The sequence below is a fragment of the Triticum urartu genome, chromosome 1, assembly GCF_003073215.2.
Source record: "Triticum urartu cultivar G1812 chromosome 1, Tu2.1, whole genome shotgun sequence".
Classification (NCBI taxonomy): domain Eukaryota; kingdom Viridiplantae; phylum Streptophyta; class Magnoliopsida; order Poales; family Poaceae; genus Triticum; species Triticum urartu.
Window position 1 is genome coordinate 18,667,683 of NC_053022.1, and position 23,781 is coordinate 18,691,463.

Here is a 23,781-nt window from a genome sequence, read left to right on the forward strand (position 1 = left end):
ATGGCTCCATTCCACGAGATCGAATCAAGCATCATAGAGTTCGGGGAGGAGTAGCATTTCCACCGTCAGCTCCTCGCTGATGTATCAGCGTAGAGTGCGGGGAGGACACGGAACGTAAATACCTGGGGTTTAGCGCTGGTGGCGGGAACGACCGACACGGCCTCCTTGCGCCGCTCCTTGCTGCCCGCCCTGCTTTGGGGATCCTAGCGCCCTGCCCTAGGGTTCCGCGCTGGCGGCGGCGGTGGCGGCGTTTCCCTCAAGAAAAAAAGCACGTCTCATGTCCGGCTTGTGCAGGAATCCATCACCAAGTAGGATCAGTAGTTCCGTCCCGAATCGGTTATGTTGCAAGTCCTAGCTATAGCTATATATACGTATTACCCTGCACCCCTATAAACAGTACACCCAGAGACCAATAGAAAGATCAGCGGGCACGAGGCATGCCCGTGTGTATCAATTGCTTGCGCGTACCCGTGTTGCTTCTAGTAGATCGATACTACATCAACCGTGGTTAGCCAGCTACGTCCAATCTATTCGAGTGTTTTCGTCTGCGTACGTGTTTTTCTGGTATATACTTCAGAATTCAGTCAGTCGGGGGCGGGATGTCTAAGCAAAGAAGGCAGGGCGAGGAGGATGAGCCCAACTACTACCACGACCGCAGCGGCAACAAGGAGAAGAGCCTCTATCTGGTTCTAGACGACTGGCACAAGGGCTTCACCATCCGCAAGATCGATGCCGACAGTCCCGACCTCAGCGCCCCCCCTGTCCTCCGGCTAGTGTCACCTGAGCGTGGTCGTGCCATGTAGTTCGCAGCCCTAGGCAGCAACATCATCGCCACGAGCAACATACATGCTGGAACCCTCTTCTACGACACTGACACCGCCGGACTGCCCGTCGGCCCTCCCATTCGAGATGCACTGCTTTGTGGCTCCAACACCTTCCTGACCTCCAGCGCCGGCGACGCGCTGTACGCGTTCGCCTTCCACTTCATGGAGCGGCATGTGTCCTTTGAGGCGATGGCGAAGCCACCAACGACGGAAGACGACGACCTGCTGTCCACCTACTGGTCCTGGAAAAGCATGCCGACGCCCTTCACCAAGGACGAGATGATCTTCTCCTACGCGCTGCACCCGGACGGGCGCACCATATTCGTGTCCTCGTGGAGCAGGGCGGTCTGCGGCACGTACTCCGTCGACACCAGGAGCTGCAAGTGGAGGCGCCATGGGGAGTGGATGCTGCCTTTCAGAGGCCGAGGCTACTTCGCCGCCGAGCTAGACGCATGGGTCGGGCTGCACGAGGACGGCTACGTCTGCCCCTGCCAGGTTGCCTCCCGCAGCGGCGGCACCACGCAGCAGCCGGAGTGGAAGATGGCCGACGAGCGTAGGATGTGGATCCCGTGGCATCGGCTGGAGTTTCGCCTGCGTCGGATGTGATGGCGCGGGTGGAGTACCGAGGAGTGGCCAGCGTCGGCCAGGGCCTGGGGCACAGAGGAGTCCTCCTAGTTAAGAAGATCGAAGAGAAGAAGATGATGGCGGCGAGAGGACACATGAGGGTAGACGTCGAGAGGATCGGCCGTCCAGGCTCGTGAGGAGGGCAGCGGTGGGAGGATCGAGTTAATGGTACCGTGTACAAAAATCCCATCAAAACAAGTAAAATATACCAGCAATGCTTGATTGATTCTGATTTAATTTTTATAGGCATTTTCGGATTTGTAGGGCATGTGCCCACGATACTCGCACGCTGTACCTTTTTTTGACGTGTATGATTCATGATAAGAAATGAAAATCACATCAATGTAAGGAAATATCCCATCAATGCTTGATTGATTGTGATTAATTCTTTTATATGGTAACTAATCCGATGGGTTTATGTGGGCGGTGAAGCGAAAAGGTATGTGGGAGGGGAGACGAAAAATAACCGGTCAGAAAAAATGAATTAATTGTTGCCTTGTATGTTTGGTTTTGATATTTGAAGATTGATTACCATCCGTTAGTTGGGTTACCAAAGAAGAAATCAATCACCATATGTGAATTCATTGTGTTACCAAATAAATGTTGGGTTTGTCCGACCAGTGGGAGGGGGGCGAATAAAAAACCGACGAAAAAAACCCGACAAAATTGGGAGGTGGGAGCAGGTACCAAATAAAACCATGATAGGTGGGACGAAAATAAACCGTACGAGGCTACCAACTGCTTCATTAGGAGTAGAGATTGGTTGGTTCGATTTTTTTTGCGTGGAGGGAACTACCTGGAAGGTGGGAGGGAGTACGAAAATAAACCGTCTCGGCTGAGCGGGAGGTGGGAGCAAGTACCAAAGAAGTACCAAAAAAGACCGGGTGAGGTGGGACGTAAATAAAACCCGAAACGCGACCTACCAACTGAGACATTAGGAGTAGAGATTCTGATTTAATTTTTATAGGCATTTTCGGATTTGTAGGGCATGTGCCCACGATACTCGCATGCTGTACCTTTTTTTGACGTGTATGATTCATGATAAGAAATGAAAATCACATCAATGTAAGGAAATATCCCATCAATGCTTGATTGATTGTGATTAATTCTTTTATATGGTAACTAATCCGATGGGTTTATGTGGGCGGTGAAGCGAAAAGGTATGTGGGAGGGGAGACGAAAAATAACCGGTCAGAAAAAATGAATTAATTGTTGCCTTGTATGTTTGGTTTTGATATTTGAAGATTGATTACCATCCGTTAGTTGGGTTACCAAAGAAGAAATCAATCACCATATGTGAATTCATTGTGTTACCAAATAAATGTTGGGTTTGTCCGGCCAATGGGAGGGGGGCGAATAAAAAACCGATGAAAAAAAACCGACAAAATTGGGAGGTGGGAGCAGGTACCAAATAAAACCATGGTAGGTGGGACGAAAATAAACCGTACGAGGCTACCAACTACTTCATTAGGAGTAGAGATTGGTTGGTTCGATTTTTTTTGCGTGGAGGGAACTACCTGGAAGGTGGGAGGGAGTATGAAAATAAACCGTCTCGGCTGAGCGGGAGGTGGGAGCAAGTACCAAAGAAGTACCAAAAAAGACCGGGTGAGGTGGGACGAAAATAAAATCCGGAACGCGACCTACCAACTGAGACATTAAGAGTAGAGATTCTATGTTTTTCACTAGCTTTATATGTACAATGGATGGGTATCTTGGTTTCCTCTCCTTTTTGGTTTTGATCAAAGCACGTCTCAGGGTAGTATCAGCCAACATTTAATGTGAGATTATCTAGGGGTCTTCTTGGATGACTCACTCTAAACATCTAGATTGTGATGAAGTTGCTTTGGTTTATGAACACATATGTATTGCATTTTAATGTGTCGAAGGACTAGAGAGAAGAAAAAGGTTAGATGCAAATCTTCGAAAATACTCTAAAAAGGCTAAGTTTTTTCCCCTGTTTTGTTGGGTGTCGGTCGAACGATGACGTTAGTTGTCTCAGGGAGTGCTACATACTATCATAAACTTGTATTGTGTTTGTATGGGACGGATACGGTGTTTTGGCTCTCGTGTGCATCTCACCAGAAATGAACAGAAAATTCATTTAAAATAGTAAAAGATTGCAAAAAAAAAACGAATTGTTTTGTGATGTTAGATGTTCATATGTGTGAAGTCCGTGCCAAATTCCATGATGTTTGGACATTTCAGTAGCTCTCAGCAAAAAAGACAAATGTTGAGGTTGTAAGAAAATTTAATGTTCACGTACTGTTTTGATCGATTTTATCTTTTTTGCCATGAGCTTCTTAGATATTTGAACAAGCTAAAATTTGACATGAACACCCCGCATTGGAACTTGCCAAAAAAAATAGATTTTTTTTAGTTTTTAGTATCTTTTTTGAATTTAGTGTTCACCAGATGGTAGATGAGCCTGGGCAACGAATTGAATATCTGAGACTTCCTTTAGTTTTTATATACCGTATACTAGTAGAATAATTAATTACATGAAGTAGGACTTTGAATCGTTTCCTTTTATTTTGGTACCCATTTGAAGGGACACCAGAACTGATGACCTGATCGTACAAAAGTATCTGTGATTGTATAGTACTTCGTCTGTCCTAAAATAAGTATATCAATTTTAGTATAATTTCGTATTATACTCCCTCCTTTTTGGTTTATAGGGCTTATCTTAAAATTTTAGATTTCTCACTTTATGAGTGTCAATTTGATGGTTTCTTACCACACGTTCAAATTTTAAGGTGCCTTAAATCACTGCATGCAAGGATTAAAAGAAAATTAACCAATGCATATACTTTATGCATGCATGCATTGCAATTAATGCATTGGTAAACATAATTTTTTGAGGAAAATGAGTGTATCAATTGAGTGCTTTTGCAAACTACAAAAATTATTCCACCACTCATCTATCTTGGTTGATGAGATTTTTGAATTGAGCCTATAAGACTACCCATAGTGGGTGTAACATATGTGATAGCATCACACATCTCTAGGCAAAACAGATGATGACACGAGTAATTAATGAGAAAAAAGAGACATGTGCTAACGTAGCTAGTTACTGTAACATCACACATAACAAGACAAGATGAGTTTACAACCTAATAAATAAAGTATTTCATGACACCACATATATATTACTCCCCACTGTATAGGTAGTTACATAGACTAATGTTCTTTGTACTACCTTGAAAATTGATGAATAGACCGAAAGTTTCCTAAAGAAAAAACAAAGACTAAAAACATATACATGTTATTAGTCTAAGTTACAATCCATTATGACTAGTCTAAATCAGAAAGAAGATAGTAGTTTTTTTTTGAGCATCAGTACAGACACAAGCGCTCATATACATGCGCATACACTCACCCCTATGAACGCACACACGCACACCCTATCCCTATGAGCACCTCCGAGAGACTGAGCCGGCATATCATCTTGAGATTTATGAAGTCACCGTAGGCGCCTCGTCGTCGACGGGAACATCTCCTCCCACTGAAAGCGCATCGCCGGAAATTCTGAAATAAATCCAGGAATAATGCGAGCACCAGGATTTGAATCCTGGTGGGTTAGGGATACCACTGTCTACCTAACCAACTCAACCACAGATTGATTCGCAAAGAAGATAGTAGTTAGTATGAAGCCGAGACGCTTATTTTAGGAGAGACGAAGTGCGTGGTAGGCCAGGGTCCCTTACACTGATCTGCACGTGGTGTGCCAAATTTTAGCTATGGTTCCTTACTACTCCCTTCGTCTCAAAATTCTTATCTTAAATTTGTCTAGATACGAATGTATCTAACACTAAAATATAACTAGATATATTCGTATTTAGATAAATCTAAGACAAGAATTTTGGTATGGAGGGAGTACTACCTAGCTACTAGTCGATGGAGACGTGAATCGCGTGGCATGCTGCCGTTTCGTGTAGCAGTCGTACGTGTTATCCATCATGAAATCATGTCCCGCCTATCAGTATGTTTCCTCGTGTATCACGCGCCCCAGCATACATGCATGTGCCCCTGCGTACGTTCATGTGCCGATGTTCATGAGCAGAAGAAACGTTCTCGTTCATCGCAAAAAAAAAAAAAACGTTCTCGTGGATTCCCTGTGCATGGACAAATCATTTTTTTTGTGTGGGGGGTGCGTGGACAAATCTGACCACTTAAAATCCTGTGTTGAAGACTGGACGCGTCCACCGACAGCAGGCACACGGCCATCCAAGGCATGCCTAGGTTGAGTTACCCGGGTGCACAGGATATCGGATGCAAGATGTTTTTTTTAGAATATGCAAGATGTTTTCTTTGTAAGTTTTATGCAAAATATAGTGTGACACCTCATTTTTAGATGAAAAATATGATGATCATATGTTAGGACATTGGGTCTTTTTTTTCCTCTAGGTCCGTCTCTGCTTCCTTCCATCAACGCGGCCGCAGACACCCCTCAAACTAGAACTCATAAATCTAAAAAGAAACGGCCACGGCCCATCTGCCCGACTACAACTGCCTAGCCCAAAAGCATAACCTTCCGCACTGCTGGCCGGCCTCTTTTGTTCTTCCTTTTTTTTCTATTATTGTTTTATTTTTTCTTTCATTTTTTCATTCCTCTTTTTTGTCAAATATATTTTAAAATATTTTTATAACCTTTTCTAATAAATAAAGTTCGAACATATCCAAATTGCATTCAAGCATAATGAAATTTGATTAAACATAAATATTTTAAAAAAAACTGTGAAATTTAAATCCTAATATGTTTGTCTTCATTGGAGACAGTGAGGTCGATGATCTCGACCGCACCGCCGTCGCCTGCACCACCGCCGTTGTCGTCGCTGCTTCGGCAGGCGGCGGCCCAGTTGACGTTCTCGTTGTCCTTCTCCATCACATCAAATGCCGCCACCTCATCTGCTTGCAATGCCACCGCCACCTCCGCGGCCTCCATCTCCTCTGCTGCCGCCGTCGCCTGCGACGCCCGAAGGGCGACGAGGTATCCGACGGTGTCGTCGGGGTCGCCGTCTTCACGGAGCACGATCTGCTCCGGCGAGAGTTCCATGATGGGAAGGGCAGGGGGAGCGGAGGGTGCGAGTGCCGGAGCATGGCGCACAATGCGGGGGCGACGAAGAACCTATTGCCGGCTAGCCAGAGCTCGCCGATGACCTCCCAATAGCTCTTATCGTCCCAAAAGCGATGACGGACGGTGTTGTTCCACTGGCCATCGATGTGGCGGCGGCACTCCTCCGGCGTCGCGCAGGGACCCCTCGTCTGGTACCCGTCGGGGTGATCTTCCACTCCTTCGGAAGACAGCACCCCGGCGGCACCAAGGGGCCGAAATCGAGGCTCCTCCGTCTCCGACGTGCCCAGGCTCGACGGCCAGGCGCTGCCCAAATGGAGGGCCGCTATTGCTGGAGCTGCTGGCTACTGCCAGCGCCACTTGACTGTTGGGGAACGTAGTAATTTCAAAAAAAAATCTACGCACACGCAAGATCATGGTGATGCATAGCAACGAGGGGGAGAGTGTGATCTACGTACCCTTGTAGATCGACAACGGAAGCGTTAGGTTGATGTAGTCGTACGTCTTCACGGCCCCCGACCGATCAAGCACCGAAACTACGGCACCTCCGAGTTCTAGCACACGTTCAGCTCGATGACGATCCCCGGACTTCGATCCAGCAAAGCGTCGGGGAAGAGTTCCGTCAACATGACGGCGTGGTGACGATCTTGATGTACTAATGTCGCAGGGCTTCGCCTAAGCACTGCTATAAAATTATCGAGGACTATGGTGGAAGGGGGCACCGCACACTGCTAAGAATATGATCATGTGGATCAACTTGTGTCTCTAGGGGGTGCCCCTGCCTCTGTATATAAAGGCTCAAAGGGGGGGTGCGGCCGGCCAGGAGAGGCGCGCCAGGAGGAGTCCTACTCCCTCTGGGAGTAGGACTCCCCCCCCCTTTCCTAGTTGGAATAGGATTCGCGGAGGGGGGGGAGAGGAAGGGGGGCCGGCCCCCTCTCCTTGTTCTATTCGGACCAAGGGAGGGGAGGGGCGCGCGGCCCATCAATGGCTACCTCTCCTCTCTTCCACTAAGGCCCACTAAGGCCCATATATTTCCCGGGGGGTTCCGGTAACCTTCCCGGTACTCCGGTAAAATCCCGATTTCATCCGGAACACTTCTGATATCCAAATATAGGCTTCGAATATATCATTCTTTATGTCTCGACCATTTCGAGACTCCTCGTCATGTCCGTGATCACATCCGGGACTCCGAACAACCTTCGGTACATCAAAACGCATAAACTCATAATATAACTATCATCGAAACCTTAAGCGTGCGGACCCTACGGGTTCGAGAATAATGTAGACATGACCGATACATGTCTCCGGTCAATAACCAATAGCGGGACCTGGATGCCCATATTGGTTCCTACATATTCTACGAAGATCTTTTATCGGTTAGACCGCATAACAACATACGTTGTTCCCTTTGTCATCGGTATGTTACTTGCCCGAGATTCGATCGTCGGTATCCAATACCTAGTTCAATCTCGTTACTGGCAAGTCTATTTACTCGTTCCGTAATACATCATCTCACAACTAACTCATTAGTTGCAATGCTTGCAAGGCTTAAGTGATGTGCATTACCGAGAGGGCCCAGAGATACCTCTCCGACGATCGGAGTGACAAATCCTAATCTCGAAATACGTCAACCCAACATGTACCTTTGGAGACACCTGTAGAGCACCTTTATAATCACCCAGTTACGTTGTGACGTTTGGTAGCACACAAAGTGTTTCTCCGGCACACGGGAGTTACATAATCTCATAGTCATAGGAACATGTATAAGTCATGAAGAAAGCAATAGCAACATACTAAACGATCGGGTGCTAAGCTAATGGAATGGGTCATGTCAATCAGATCATTCAACTAATGATGTGATCCCGTTTAATCAAATGACATCTCTTTGTCCATGGTTAGGAAACATAACCATCTTTGATTAACGAGCTAGTCAAGTAGAGGCATACTAGTGACACTCTGTTTGTCTATGTATTCACACATGTATTATGTTTCCGGTTAATACAATTCTAGCATGAATAATAAACTTTTATCATGATATAAGGAAATAAATAATAACTTTATTATTGCCTCTAGGGTATATTTCCTTCATTGACGCCATAGTCGCCAGCGGGAAGAGAGAAGAGAGTGCCGGTGGGGAGAGGGGGAGAGAGGGGGGCAGAAGGCATCGGTGAGCAGAGGGCCTGCGGGGACGGGTTTTATAGGCACAGGTCGGGCGGCAGGTTGGTGGACGGGCGACGCCGGAGTGATGCCAGCATTAATGGCGGCCTCGGGAGACGGCGGGCGGTCAGGGGAACAGTTGCCTTACCGATGCCACGTGGGCCATGCAACGTGTTTTGACCACAGCTTGACCAACGCCAGCTATCGTATGTACGTACACGTCGGGCGTACCAGGTACGTCGCGCACCCGGTGCGACCCACGTAGCATGCGGACCGCCTTTTTTGTGACAGGACAATCATGCCCTGATTTATGAAAGGGTACAGGACGATATCAGTTGTTCTGTATTTAGGGGGATCGTACTGAAGAAGTGATTTTGTTATCAATTCAGGTTTAGTGCATCTGTTTAAAGAGTATATGGGATCTTGCTTTTCCGGTAGGATAAACTGCCTGAAAAGAACTCTGAACCTTAGCATGGCAAGTGCCAATAAAGCTGGTGCGTGAATGTCTTCGACACAAAATTTTCCATGCCGTGAGTCTTGGTGTATGTCTGACACTAAGTAGAATCCATCTTCTCGTAGTCAATCAGCTAAGTTTTGGCGTTCAGAGACACTTCTCTATGGGTTCTTTGCTGCAAACCAGAGCCGGGCATTCTGAAGATGAGAACGCTATCCTGCCCTTCGTCAGCAAGGACGGTGATGTTGGTTCGGAATTGTAATGCTTACTTAGGCGCCCGAAAAATCACAATTGTATATGGGTCACCTGTGTTGGCGATGACTGCGAGATGAACAGACTTCCAAAGCTACACGCACGGGTTGCTTCTTTGTATTCTTCGTCTTCTTCAGGCTTCCAAGTTGTACGAATTAACAGGACTTTTGTCAATGTTTCTCCAGAAAAAATAGAATTTTTTGAATTTTTTCATAAAAAAATGAAATTTTACTGTTCACCGAGCTCAAATGAGCTGGGGAGCAAAAAGGCATTTTGGGAAGTACTTCTCTGTATCTGTTAGTAGTGTTTTCTTCGGAGCTCAGGCGGGCATGAGCTGCTGCACCTTGATCACTCTTGCCGCTCAGAAAAGGCCAGCCGACATATTGCGAAAATTTCGTTCCTTTGTCACATCACAAACCGTGAATAATCCTGTACACAAAATAGGGAATGTATTGTCCGGTCTTGTCAGAGACCCATCGTCGCAATTCTTGTCCACGGCTCATGTTTGTTTCGGGAGTTCTCGGTCGACACCATGGACCGTCGATATCCGACGATGAGATATGCGTGGGATTTTGTATTTGTCTAAGCTGTAAGAATAAATACTTATTATCCTCATGCTTCAATTTTGACCATAAATTTAACTAGCAACACCGATTGCGGCGGGAGCAAAAGTTATATCAGTGAATTCGTATTTGAAAGAAGTTTTCGATTATACAATTTTTTCTCCCGCCGCAATCGGTCACGTTGGTTAAATTTATGGTCAAAGTTAAACCTCGAGAAGCGCGGGTGCACTATATTTTGGAATAGAGGAAGTACTCTCCCCGTTCATCACAAATGCAAGTTGTCTAGCTTTTGCGTGAATCGATGTATATAGACACGATTTAGTGTGTTTGTTTTACTTATTTCAGTACGTATGTAGTCGCTATTGAAATATGCAAAACATCTTATATTTGTGGACGGATGGGAGTACATGTTTATGCATGTATTGCGCGAACGAAACACCGTAGGATGGTGAACTCTTTGTTCTCATTTGCACCAACAGCTTGAAGAGCGCAGTGTTCTGATTTCTGAATGAAGGTGGCTCTGATTTCTCAGGGGAGTTCTCGGTCGACACCATGGACCGTCGATATCCGACGATGAGATATGCGTGGGATTTTGTATTTGTCTAAGCTGTAAGAATAAATACTTATTATCCTCATGCTTCAATTTTGACCATAAATTTAACTAGCAACACCGATTGCGGCGGGAGCAAAAGTTATATCAGTGAATTCGTATTTGAAAGAAGTTTTCGATTATACAATTTTTTCTCCCGCCGCAATCGGTCACGTTGGTTAAATTTATGGTCAAAGTTAAACCTCGAGAAGCGCGGGTGCACTATATTTTGGAATAGAGGAAGTACTCTCCCCGTTCATCACAAATGCAAGTTGTCTAGCTTTTGCGTGAATCGATGTATATAGACACGATTTAGTGTGTTTGTTTTACTTATTTCAGTACGTATGTAGTCGCTATTGAAATATGCAAAACATCTTATATTTGTGGACGGATGGGAGTACATGTTTATGCATGTATTGCGCGAACGAAACACCGTAGGATGGTGAACTCTTTGTTCTCATTTGCACCAACAGCTTGAAGAGCGCAGTGTTCTGATTTCTGAATGAAGGTGGCTCTGATTTCTCAGTTTGTGCAGCCAGTAAGCCCTGACAAGAAAAAGGAAGAGAACAAAAGACAAAAAAGGAAAACGTCGACAGCAGGGATCGAACCTGCGCGGGCGTAGCCCAACAGATTTCAAGTCTGTCTCCTTAACCACTCGGACATATCGACCTTGGTTGTGTCAACTTCCATCGTGCGTTATTAGAAACTAATTCTGCAGGTCAGTGACCAGATATTAGTACATGTCGTTCGTCTAGAATCATCAGGTCTCTTCTGTTTATTATTTATATCAGGCGCGGGGATGTTTTGGTGCACTCTGCTGCAAGATTTCCTGTAGATCATCTACGTGTTTTCTTCTGGAGAGCAGTTTTTTTTAGGCCGAGCTAGCTTCACGGTACCCTCTATCGTGTCCATTCAAACATGACTTGGGTACATCGAGATATGTGCATTGTTTTGACAGCTGCAGCTGCATGTCAGGTGGATCAATGCAAATACACCGCTGCGGAGTGATATGCCTCCTAGGCTACTGTTCACATAGGCATGTCAAGTCCTGTAGTCCTGCTAAAAGGGGTGGGCACGTGAATCTCTTCCATTCTCTCGGCTTTCTCACAACCGCTCTCTCTCCTCCCCAAGACTTAAACACTGCTCTCTCTCTCTCATGGAATACACCATTATTTACTCTCTCTTCTCTCCCAGCCTCTTTTACAACGAGATGAATATGTTCTCTCTCATGCTGCCATTTGCCCTCTCTCTCACACGCATGGGATTAGAAAAAAAGTAGTCCCTATCCTCTCTCTCCATTCTTCACATGGGAGGTAGAAACATTTCGCGACCGCAGAAAAGGTGTGCTATCTCAATCAATGAACAGTGGCTCGTGGTACTGTTGATGACATGATATGTCATGTGTCCTGGCTCATTAGACGCAGGACAGCTCTTCCTGGCCCGTGAAGTGAACGGATGCATGTCTCATGACGCTCTGAGCTGCACATATCCCAAAACAAACCAACCGTCTAGATAGAAGGGACCGTGAAGCTCGAGCTAGGTTTCTCCTGTCTACACTTCATAGATGTTGATGCTGATGAATAGTTATCTATCCAAAAATCAAAGCAATTAGTAATTGGTAGTATTAACTTGGTGCTCCAAAATCAAATCCTAAAATAAACCAGCACTTAATGGCACCTCCCCAATATAAACGTACCTTGTCTTTCGCAACAGCAGCAGCAATCTGCAACCATCTCAAAAAAAGAGAAGAAAAGGAAACAATCTGCATCCGGGGGATTATTAGCATGAAGACCACGCAGGCCCTGCTCCTGGTCTCCCTCGCCCTCATGGTGATATCATCAGGTGGTACACGCATGGCGTCTGCGGCAGAAGGTGGCGGAGTCGTGGTGCCGGCGGCGGACTGCTCGGGGACGGTGATCGGGCGGGGCGAGGCATGCGAGCCCCGGAACTGCGAGGCGGAGTGCCGGAGGCAGTACGACGGGCTGGGCGCGTGCACCGCCTTGGGGTGCAGCTGCGCCTTCTGCGTCAAGTACCCTCCCTCCTCCACCGCACAAGGAAACTGATACCGATAAAGTCTGGGAATAGTTTGGACCGAAACCTTAGTTTCGGTTTGGTGTTCTTGTTAGATTGTGTTTGGTTGGTTTAAATGGGCTGAGAATGTAAAGCAATTTGGTGTGGTTTGGATTTTATAAAATACTGGATTGGATTAGTTTGGTCTGGACACAAACGAGTTGGTCTCACACTGTTTCAACCTATAGACAAAATCCAGTTTCTCGACCAGATCGTACCGTACGAGACGGCCAGCTTCCAGTTCGCTGCACTCCAGCGTACGCACCTAGCTCAATCCATTCCATTCATCAATGGCATGCGTGGAGGCTCTACCGCTCTGGGAATGTGCGGCCTGTCCACGGTCCCCATGGAGTACGCGCGGCCTGTCCAAATTCTGGGCGACCCCTATGACCAGGTGGCGGCAAGCTGGTCCCCGGGCTCTCCGTAGACGCCGGTCGTCGATGTGGCCGGTTTCGACGCCTCCGGCCCAGAATTACCAGCATCGGGTGCTTGTCCGACGCGCGCCTCGCCGCTGCCCACACGTATGGGCGACGAACCTCGTCAACGCAGTGCACTAGGCCGACGCGAACGACGCGCACTGGCCAGCGCACTCGCCCGTGTACGTTCATGTCCCCAAAAGCTTCCAGGCGCACGTCAGTGTGCTCCCGCCCAGCTCCTCGACATCCTCTCCCTCGGACTCGGCGTCCTGGTGCCTACGCTAGAGCGCTGCATTCGGCTCACCGGCGCTACTACCCATCCAGGACGACCTGCTACCTGAAGCTGAAGATCAACTACTATCCGCGGTGCCCGCAGCCGGAGCTGCCGGTGGGCGTGGAGGCGTACGCAGACGCCAGTGCGCTCTTCTCCATTCTCACTGGCGTGGGTTGGCGATCACGCCAGCTTCTTATTGTGTCCACGGCTTCAAACTACAGTTTCAGTCCAAAAACGAAAAATGGTTTGGATGGGGCTGGGTAGAAAACGTGGGTAGTTTGGTTTGGTCTGGATTATGGTGGTTAAATTTTGGATTGGATTAGTCTGGATGAAAGAGGCAGAGTCATATGGTTTGGGCTGGCTTCAATCTGGTTTTGAAACTATTCACAGGTACTCCCTCTGTAAACTAATATAAAAGCATTTAAGTCACTATTTTAGTATTCTACTAGCAAACATGCCCGTGCGTTGCAACAAGATAAAAAACATCATGCGCCTCTAAAAATGACTCAAGACCCTCTCTCTCGCACAAGCCCTCTATTTCAACAGGTCACCGACCTATGTCTCGCTTTAGATAAGAGCTAAACGGTAATTAAAAACCTATTCTCAGTATTACTATAATATGCAGAAGTTGAAAGGCTTACGAAAACAAATAAATAATTGACTGGTTGCAAATTATAGTTAACTAAAAAACAAGAAATAAAGTACGAATAATCATGTTTATCTCTAAAAATAATTAGGTAAAGAAATGGTGCTGGGATCTAACAAAATGTTTAAGAAAAATAAGCATTAAGTTCTTCTGAAAATTCAAAAGAGAAATGTCTGAGACGCACATGCTTTGGTACATTGATTTGCTACAAAATTATGAGCTCCAACCACTATAGAAGACGTACATGATTGAGGAACTTTTGGCATAACACACCCAGGTAAGATCACACGCACAACCAACTATTGCTAAAGAAATATCTTGGTTTTCAAGGAAGCAAAAGAAGTAAACGTATGTTATATAGTATGTAACAGAAGCATAGAGAGTCCAACAACGCACCCATGCTATGCATAGAACTTGTATCGTATCAAATCAAGTGGGCATAGTAAGTGAGGGTTTGGTCGGTTTACAGCGACCCAATCTGCATAGTGCTATATCAATAATCAGGTCGATTAGCACTTAAGTAATCACAACAATTGATGTATAAACATCTACTTTGGATGATCATGTGCATGCATACCTGTAGACGTGAACTCATGCGCCAGGTTGCTGGCTTGAAAGCCTTCCTGCAATCACCAAATAGGATTAACCAGTAACCAAGATAGTCTGTTATGTTAATAGGTATATGAGTTTTCCATCTGGCGAGTATCCATGCATCGCTATCTAACCTCCAAAGGAATCAACCCAGCAGCTTGCCATGTTTCTGCCGTATAATATCATGTTCTTGTAAAACCAGACATTCGGAAGTAATCAGAAGAGCCTTTTTTTTGACATGGAACGGCAAGAGGTCTTTTGTATTGAAGTTTAGAAATATACAGGGAAGTGATACAGATCCAAGAAAAGGGATGGGAGCAAAAAAAAAAGAGCAATCACCAGCAGGCGATGCCTGTACAGGGGCGAGACACTACGGTGCTAAATTCATCAGTAAAGCCCTTGCAATGGATGAACGATAAGAAAACTCATAATATTTATAATCCCACAATAAAACAATTCGAATTCATCAAATTGAATGAATCAGCCATCAATTTTACAAATAAAATAATATTTATTAAGAATAACACATGCAAGGAAGAGAAGAACAGATGCACTGACGGCTAATTAGTCACCCCAAGGGAAAATATTACAGATTGACGTGGTTCACCATAGCATGCGATAAGGCAACAGCAGCATCGGCCACTGCATCCTCACAAGCTTCGCTCCATGCTACTTCAAGTTATGTGCCGACACTTGCCGCCGCAGCTCTCCGCAACCTGCGCACCATCTTGTTGCAATGGGCGCTCCTCCTGGTTTAGATTGAGGGACTCCATTGATCCACTCAGATCCGATTCCTTCTCACGTACGACAATAGGAGGTGGAAGAGGTCAAGGGTGGCGGCCCAGCTTCACGGCGACCACCTGCGCAGCCAGACGCAGACGACAGAGCGCTTTGGGGTCGGGCAGGTGGGGGACGATGCAATTGGGGTAGGTCTATTTTTTGTTTTGTTTGGCCAAACGTTGGATATGATACGGGTGTGGAGTCTGATACAATCACCCCTTTCTTTTTTATCGTCTTGTGTGACACGCGGAAAAAAGAAATTAGCCCTTGTCCGATCAATCTAGACATATGAAAGCCCAAGTGCCAGGCAGCCCGGTCGGGCGATGGGAGGGCCCACATGGGCGACGTGAACAACGATGCGATTCGAACGTATGACAATCGATGCAGACGGCTTCTTTTTAAATCTCAGCCGTCAAGTCTATGGTTAACACAAAATGAACGGATATAAAGAGTTGATATATAGAGAACTATGAAAGCTTCCGTCTTTTAATATTAGGTATAGATATAGATATAGAAACGCTCTTATATTAATTTACGGAGGGGGTACCACACTAGGGCTATGCTATACTAACTCGAGGGGGGGGGGGGGGTGGGGGGGCTACACGGTCCGCTGGTCACGCCACACTCGGATGATGCGCTCGCTCGATCCGATTGCAGTTCACTTAGTTTTAACATAACTCAAAAAGCTGCGGGTGTGTCCTCTTTGGCTACAAGCCTACACCCAGTGGGTGCAAATCTCTTGTTTGTTCTTCAGTCTTTCTTGCCAAACAAAGTTCGTGTAAGCTGATTGGATATACAGGGCGAACTTTGTATCTCCAACTTAGTCGTAGCCCATCTACTCGGTTGGCTAAAAGAAATTCACCACAGAAATCCAATCGTCCCAGGAACCGATTGTGTAAGAACCAAAGAGAACAAAGTCAAATTAACAACTTAAAACTTGATCCGATTGCAAGTACTTAAGCAAAACAATTAAAAGGTTCATGAGGCTCGTTGCTCAGTCGAACTTAAAGTTTTGACACTTTCACTCGGCATTCCGAAGCAAATCTAATACTTAAAATTTCTCACTTGTTTTTCTCTTCTTCTTGTACGAGCTCCTCCTCCGAGTTGTCTAGCACTCTAGCCGGCTCAACAGACAGGTCCAGGCCAATGAGGGAAGCAATCTGATTGGCGGTTCGGATGAAAGTTTGCATGTGGTCTTCAAAGTTATCGCCCTCCGGATTCCCCACGCCAATGTTCTGCAACTTCGCTTCATTTATCTCGGGGAAGTGAACCCGGGTGAGAGCTAGAGCTACATTAGCTCCACAGCGAGCAGCGGATTTCTTACACCTCGATACTCGGCCAGGCACCTGCTCAAGTTGTTGTAAACAAATGGGCAGAGCTTCATCGACCTCTTCTCCAGGATGGAGAGTCGCATTGATGCTCTTCATGGATTTTCTCACTTGGGCAATGACGCCTTTTGCTGCTTCTGCTCGTTCTTCTAGTCGGATTACAGCCTCAGCAACCCGAGTGGATGCCCAAGGAGTTTCTTTGATGTCGACACCATATGCTTCGAGCTCCTTCTGCACTTTATGAGCCTCCATGCTCAGATCGGAACAAAACACTGCATAACAGAGAAACAAAATAGTCAGAAAAGGAAAGATTAGTCCATGGATTTAGTATTGCGAATTCCACTCGAGAAGAGAGTAGATGCTTACCCTCAAGCCTCTGCTTAACCTCATCTAGCTGGCCCACCAAGAAGGTTTCGGTGTCGGACATTCCTTGCTTGACCTCGCCAAGATCCTTTTCATACTTCATTTTGGTCATTTCTGCAAGATCAGACCTTTCCACATATTTGGTATGCCATTCAGACTCAGATGCTTTTAGAGCTTCGATTTGCTTCTTCATGTCCTCCGCCGCCTTCAGGTAGTGATCTTTCATCTCTCTGGCCTCTTGGAGCTCCTCCAACCTATCGTTGGCTTTCTTAGTCATAGCATCAGCTTCCTCTTTGGCTTTGGCAAGAGCGGTGTCTTTCTCTTCTAGGATTTTCTTCACGGATTCTGCAAAAACAGTTCCACAATCGGTTCATCGGTAGGATATTTTGAGCGTATGCATCTGATTAGGATCAACTTTGTTTCAAATTAGTTAATTAGGCAAAGCTCAAGATCATTCAAATGGTAAGGTTACCTTCCATAGCAGTTTTCTCCTTTTCAAGCCGAATGGTCTTGGCTTGTTCTTCATCAAGCTCTTGGCGTACCTTCTCCAGCTCCTTCTTTAAACCTAAGTATTTGGTTCCACTTTCACAAGTTTTCTGCATAAGATTAGACATATACAAGGTTTAACTTAGTTGTTTTCATAAGGTAACAATTAATCCACTTGGTTCGTCCCCAAGCTGAGTGTAGTCATGGATCTAAGGTACAATCTAGGTCTATGAAGTGAAGAGTTATTGATCCTTGAGATTCCAACCGATGGTTATCAATCGATTAGAGTCTCCGAGGCTACACCCACTGGGTGCACTAATCGTGCCCAACTAGAAGAATATCAAAGTTAATCCACTCGGTTCGTCCCACGAGTCGAGTGAAGCATGAAGTTAAGAGTTATTGTTTCTAGAGAGTCCAACCGGTTGCAAACAATCGATTAGAGTCTCCGGGGCTTGGCCCAGTTGATGCGCTGATCATACCCGACTGGAAGAAATTCAAAATCAATCGACTCGGACCGTCTACGAATTGAGTGAAGTCATGGATCTACTATATTATCTTATTATATGAAGTTATGAGTGATATATACTTCACACTCCAACTGATTGCTAGCAATCAATTGAAGTCTCGGGGGCTACAACTAGTGTGTGCAGTGATCACGCCCCCATTGGTAGAAAATTTCTCAAAATTCCATTAGATTCGAAAATCTAACTAAAGAGAGGTTATCCTAACAGAAACAAATGATACTTTCTCGATTACTTACTCGGATGTTGGTCTTCAGGGTTTCGTTTGATATGAGCAACTCCTTCAACCGAGTCTCCATCTGCTCGGCATGTAGCATGGCTTCCTTGCCTGCGCCCACTTCGTCCTCTAGGGACCGTGCCAGCGAGAAAGATGTAGATGAAATGGATGGAGTTTCATTCCGACGAGGAGATTTCACTGCCATTGTAGTCGGGCTTATTGGCTCCGGTGCAGTCGGTGTCTGAATCGACCCACCCGACTGAATCTCTGGTGGACTTGGAGATTTATCAGGAGCAGTATCCATGGGGATTGAGCTTTGACTTGGGCTTGGAGGGATTTCCTCTGAATTGTGAGCTTGCTCGTGGCCCGAGTTAAGCTCTATAGTAGGGTTCACTTCTTTAGCGACTAAAAACTTACACTCGTTAACATAAGGTGGTTCGCTTGTTTGCTCGGATGATATTGAAAAAGTGTTATACCTTTTGAAGACACAACACCAGCATCAAGCGTCCCCTTGGATCTATTTTTAGTATTTTCAGTTGCTTGGCTGGTGAAGCTTGCAGAAGGGACAACCCTGCAAACATAAATAGAAGATAAAGATTTTTTTTCAATGCTTAGATTAAGGATTATATTTCGCATACTTACTTTGCAACATCAGGCATTGGTTTCCATGTCCTTGGTAGAGCGGCAGCCTTTCGAGGTTTTCGACTTATGACTTTAAATGATCCTTTTCGTTTGGTTGGAGGAGGAGATGCTTGTTGCTCTGCTTCCACTCGGTCACGCTTGGTCGCCCGAGTAGTTGGTGAGACTCCAGTCGTATCCTGGTTCCTCTTGGTCCTCTTGGTCCGACCCTCCTGATTGGCATCCGGGGAGGGAAAATACTCCACTTCATCGCCGCTTTCGTCCTCGTCATCTTCATAAGTTTCATCCTCTGATTCTTCATCTTCTCCAACAGTGCACCGACTTGGGATGGAGGTTGTCGGCAGCCGGCAACCTCCATCCCTATTTCGATCTGACGTCCGCACTGTATCTTCGGTCGCCATGGACGGCGACCGGCCACTGTGGATCCAGGCGGGCGGAGGCGTGAACGATGGTGAACCCCTCCTCATCTTCTTCATCTTCTTCAACTCTAATTGGCGAGTCTTTTCCCCGACCATGGCGGCGGCGGAGGATGAGAAGTGCAGTTACGGGTGGAGATGGGTGCGGCGGCGATTTTGGTGAGGAGATTTGGGAATGGAATGAGAATTTTCGGATTCACCCATTCTTCCTTTTATTTATAGTAGGGAGGCCACAAGCAACGCGAGATCCCGTCCGTTCATCATTCATATCAACGGCGCTCATGCAGGAGTAGTTTTAGCAAGTGAAGTTAGTGGGAACCCTAATCGAGGCGCCATCAGCACCCTTCATTACGCCCGCTACAGTGCGCACAATTTGAGGATGGGAATCAAAAAGTCTTCTTCATAATTGTCCCGTCAAATCCTGATTAGACTGCATGAATTCGTTTGGGTAAATGCAAAGAATTTCCTCTAATGCACTCAGAGACGGCATCAGAAGAGGTAATCCAAAGGGATAGAAATCTCGTTCTGATGCGGAGCATCTTATGACATATTTATCACATAAAAATGCAAGAAAAAACACGAGATCACTCACACCATACAAAATCAACGATAGCCGCACACCAAGCGTGAGAATTGCTCCACTTGGGAACATTTGTTAAAGGGTGAATTCGATGGCTCCGTTCGGGCCTTTTACTGAAGAAAATATGCCCTAGAGGCAATAATAAAGTTGTTATTTATATTTCTTTATATCATGATAAATGTTTATTATTCATGCTAGAATTGTATTAACCGGGAACTTAGTACATGTCTGAATACATAGACAAAAACAAAGTGTCCCTAGTATGCCTCTACTTGACTAGCTCGTTAATCAAAGATGGTTAAATTTCCTAACCATAGACATGTGTTGTCATTTGATGAAGGGATCACATCATTAGAGAATGATGTGATGGACAAGACCCATCTGTTAGCTTAGCATAATGATCGTTAAGTTTTATTGCTATTGCTTTCTTCATGACTTATACATATTCCTCTGACTATGAAATTATGCAACTCCCGAATATCGGAGGAATACCTTGTGTGCTATCAAACGTCACAATGTAACTGGATGATTATAAATATGATCTACAGGTGTCTCCGAAGGTGTTTGTTGGGTTGGCATAGATCGAGATTAGGATTTGTCATTCCGAGTATCGGAGAGGAGTGTCTGGGCCCTCTCGGTAATGCACATCACTATAAGCCTTGCAAGCAATGTGACTAATGAGTTAGTTACGGGATGATGCATTACGGAATGAGTAAAGAGACTTACCGGTAACGAGATTGAATTAGGTATGATGATACCGACGATCGAATCTCGGACAAGTAACATACCGATGACAAAGGGAATAGTGTATGTTGTTATTGCGGCTTGACCGATAAAGATCTTCAGAGAATATGTAGGAACCAATATGAGCATCCAGGTTCCGCTCTTGGTTATTGACCGGAGATGTGTCTCGGTCATGTCTACATAGTTCTCGAACCCGTAGGGTCCGCACGCTTAACGTTCGATGACGATTTGTATTATGAGTTATGTGTTTTGGTGACCGAAGTTTGTTCGGAGTCCCTGATGAGATCACGGACATGGCGAGGAGTCTCGAAATGGTCGAGAGGTAAAGATTCATATATTGGAAGGTAGTATTCGGACATCGGAATGGTTTCGAGTGGTTCGGGTATTTTACCGGAGTGCCGAGGGGTTACCAGAACCCCCCGGGAAAGTATTGGGCCTACATGGGCCTTAGTGGAGAGAGAGGAGGGCCGCAAGGGGTGCCCCCCCCCATGGTAGTCCGAATTGGACTAGGGGAGGGGGCGGCGCCCCCCTTTCCCCTCTCCCTCTCCATCTCCTTCCTTTTCCCCTCTAGTAAGAAAGGAAAAAGGGGGGCAAATCCTACTAGGAGTGGAGTCCTAGTAGGACTCCCCCCATGGCACGCCCCCTTGTGGTCGGCCTCCTCCTCTCCTCCTTTATATACGGGGGCATGGGGCACCCCATGGCACATCAATTGTTCTCTTAGCCGTGTGCAGTGCCCCCTCCATAATTTACTCCTTCGGTCATAGCGTTATAGTGCTTAGGCGAAGCCCTGCGTGGATCACATCACCGTCACCGTCACCACGCCGTCGTGCTGACGGAACTCTCCCTCGACCCTTTGCTGGATCAAGAGTTCGAGGGACGTCATCGAGCTGAACGTGTGCTGAACTCGGAGGTGCCGTACGTTCGGTACTAAGATCGGTTGGATCGTGAAGATGTTCGACTACATCAACTGCGTTAACCTAACGCTTCCGCTTTCGGTCTACGAGGGTACATGGACACACTCTCCCCCTCTCGTTGATATGCATCTCCTAGATAGATCTTGTGTGATCGTAGGAAAGTTTTTGAAATTGCATGCTACGTTCCCCAACATTTACTAGGTTCCAAAGCATCGAATCACGGGTTTGGATCTGGAGTTGATAAAAGTTGGTGTTCTCCCAGGATAATGATTGGCATTTCCTGAGAAAATCGGTCCAAACGTCAAGTTTGTCACTCGGATTTCATGATAGATCCTTGACGGGATCACTAGTCACCCTCTTCCAATAGAAGATTTTGAGTGTCACTAAACTTTTCCTGACAAGATTGTACTAAAAGATCCGGGACACGAAAAGTTGGATCCAAGAATCCGCCAGGATCTTTCTCTGTACACTTTCGTGGAACAATCAAAAGGCACTCGGGATACCATTCCTCGTGAGGAACCTCACTCAGATTCAACAGATTACGGGATCTAATTCCCGCAGGATCCTAGCGAATTTGGTGGCTAATGACGTGGTCATCTCCCACCGGGTAGGGCCACGAGGATCTAAACCTAGCTAAGATGGTTAGAGATGCTCTCACATTAGAAATGTTATGTTTTTTCTTTCACTCTGTTTTGCAAGGAATTTTCATCCATTCAATAAATATGTTACATTCATAAAAATAACTCGGTTACATTTTTCCTTATGAAAAATGCATGTAGAGATCTCATGCTTATATGAGAGCATCATTGAATTTCCCAGCAGATATCTCATGCACAATTCATGGTACAAGATCGTGGCAAAAAAAAAGTAAGAATAATCTTGGTACAAGAAATCAGGATGTTTCTTTCTCGATAAGTAACGAGCATGCATTTTCCTTTTCATCAGGGATGTCTTGGTACAATAACTGTGATGCGAAACTTTTTATCCAGGATAATTTGCACAACGTTGATCCACTTTTGATCTCTTTAATTTGCGTACCTTGATTTCTCCAAAATTCATGTGAAATTACCGGAGTAATCGACGAAGAGATGCATAGTAGATAGATGGAGACATGAGACCCATATGTTTCACTTTCGTTCTCGAGAGATGGCTCCTACTCTACAGGATGTGTCCTACTTGTTGGGACTCCCTTTGTCGGGTGCTGCTGTAGGTCCTTCATAGGCATCAGCTGTCCGGCGAGCAGAGATGCACAGACGTTTCATAGTTGCTTTTCCGGCTGCTACGGACTTGGACGAGGATCCTCACGGGCCTCTTTTCTCATGGTTGGGCAAGTTTTAGGTAATCATCTCGCTACACTCCACATGTCATGTTTACTTCGTTTGCATTACTAGCTAGTTGATACAATTATTTGGTTTCTACGCATATTGTCCACTTAGGATGGCCGGCTGTTCAGTTCTCAGAGCCACAGATTGATCGGTGCCTAAAGGCATATATTCACTAGTTGTTCGGCAAGACGATGTTCACGGAGAACCATGTGACCACTGTCCATATCGGTATTGCGTGAGAGATAGCAGATGCTCGTTGCCCTGGGGACATCGTGCAGAGGAGTTTCGGTTCTCCCTTGTTAGCAGCTACGTACAAAGGCTTGTGACATCGTGCAGAGGAGTTACGGTTCTCCCTTGTTAGCGGCTATGTACAAAGGCTTGTGCAACGCTTGCACTCGAAAGGCAAAAAAAAATCAGCTTTGCTTGGATGTCCACTGTTGCTGCAACTATGGTCATACGAGAGATTTCCTATTCGATGACCATGCGTCTCCATGGAGATACCTTATGGGCATGCGGACACGGAGTCTTGATCTTGCATCTCTTGAGTTGTAGAATTATTGTGGACTGAGCTAGATCTGTAGCAGTAGTATCTTTTGCACATTGACATTTGTCCACTATATATTTTAAAATTCTAATCAGTACTAGACACGGACAGATGAAAGTGGTCACAAACTTCTCCAATTCACAATACTATACGCTTTGCCAACGCCAACGCCAAAGCAATCCTCACTGCAATGTGCATCTCTGGATCGTATTCAGTTCAAATACCAGTGGAAAAACAGGTGTACTGGTGTGCTGTGTGCATTGCAAGTCTGCAAGTGCAGCCAACATCCCCAGCCGTGTGACATCCATCCATCATCGAGCAGAATTCCATTCCCCCCCTCGCTGTCTCTCTCTGTACACACTAACAGCCTAAAGAACCAATAGCACTCCTCCC

At 45.9% G+C, this 23,781-nt stretch overlaps 1 non-coding gene and 1 pseudogene across 1 annotated transcript; one reads left to right on the top strand and one right to left on the bottom strand.

The window, feature by feature from the left end:
• On the top strand, nucleotides 1-1,450 carry LOC125541518 (annotated as a pseudogene).
• Nucleotides 1,451-11,121: 9,671 nt separating this feature from the next.
• TRNAS-UGA lies at nucleotides 11,122-11,203 on the bottom strand. The gene has a single exon. It is a non-coding gene; the product is annotated as a tRNA-Ser (tRNA).
• Nucleotides 11,204-23,781: the final 12,578 nt, after the last annotated feature.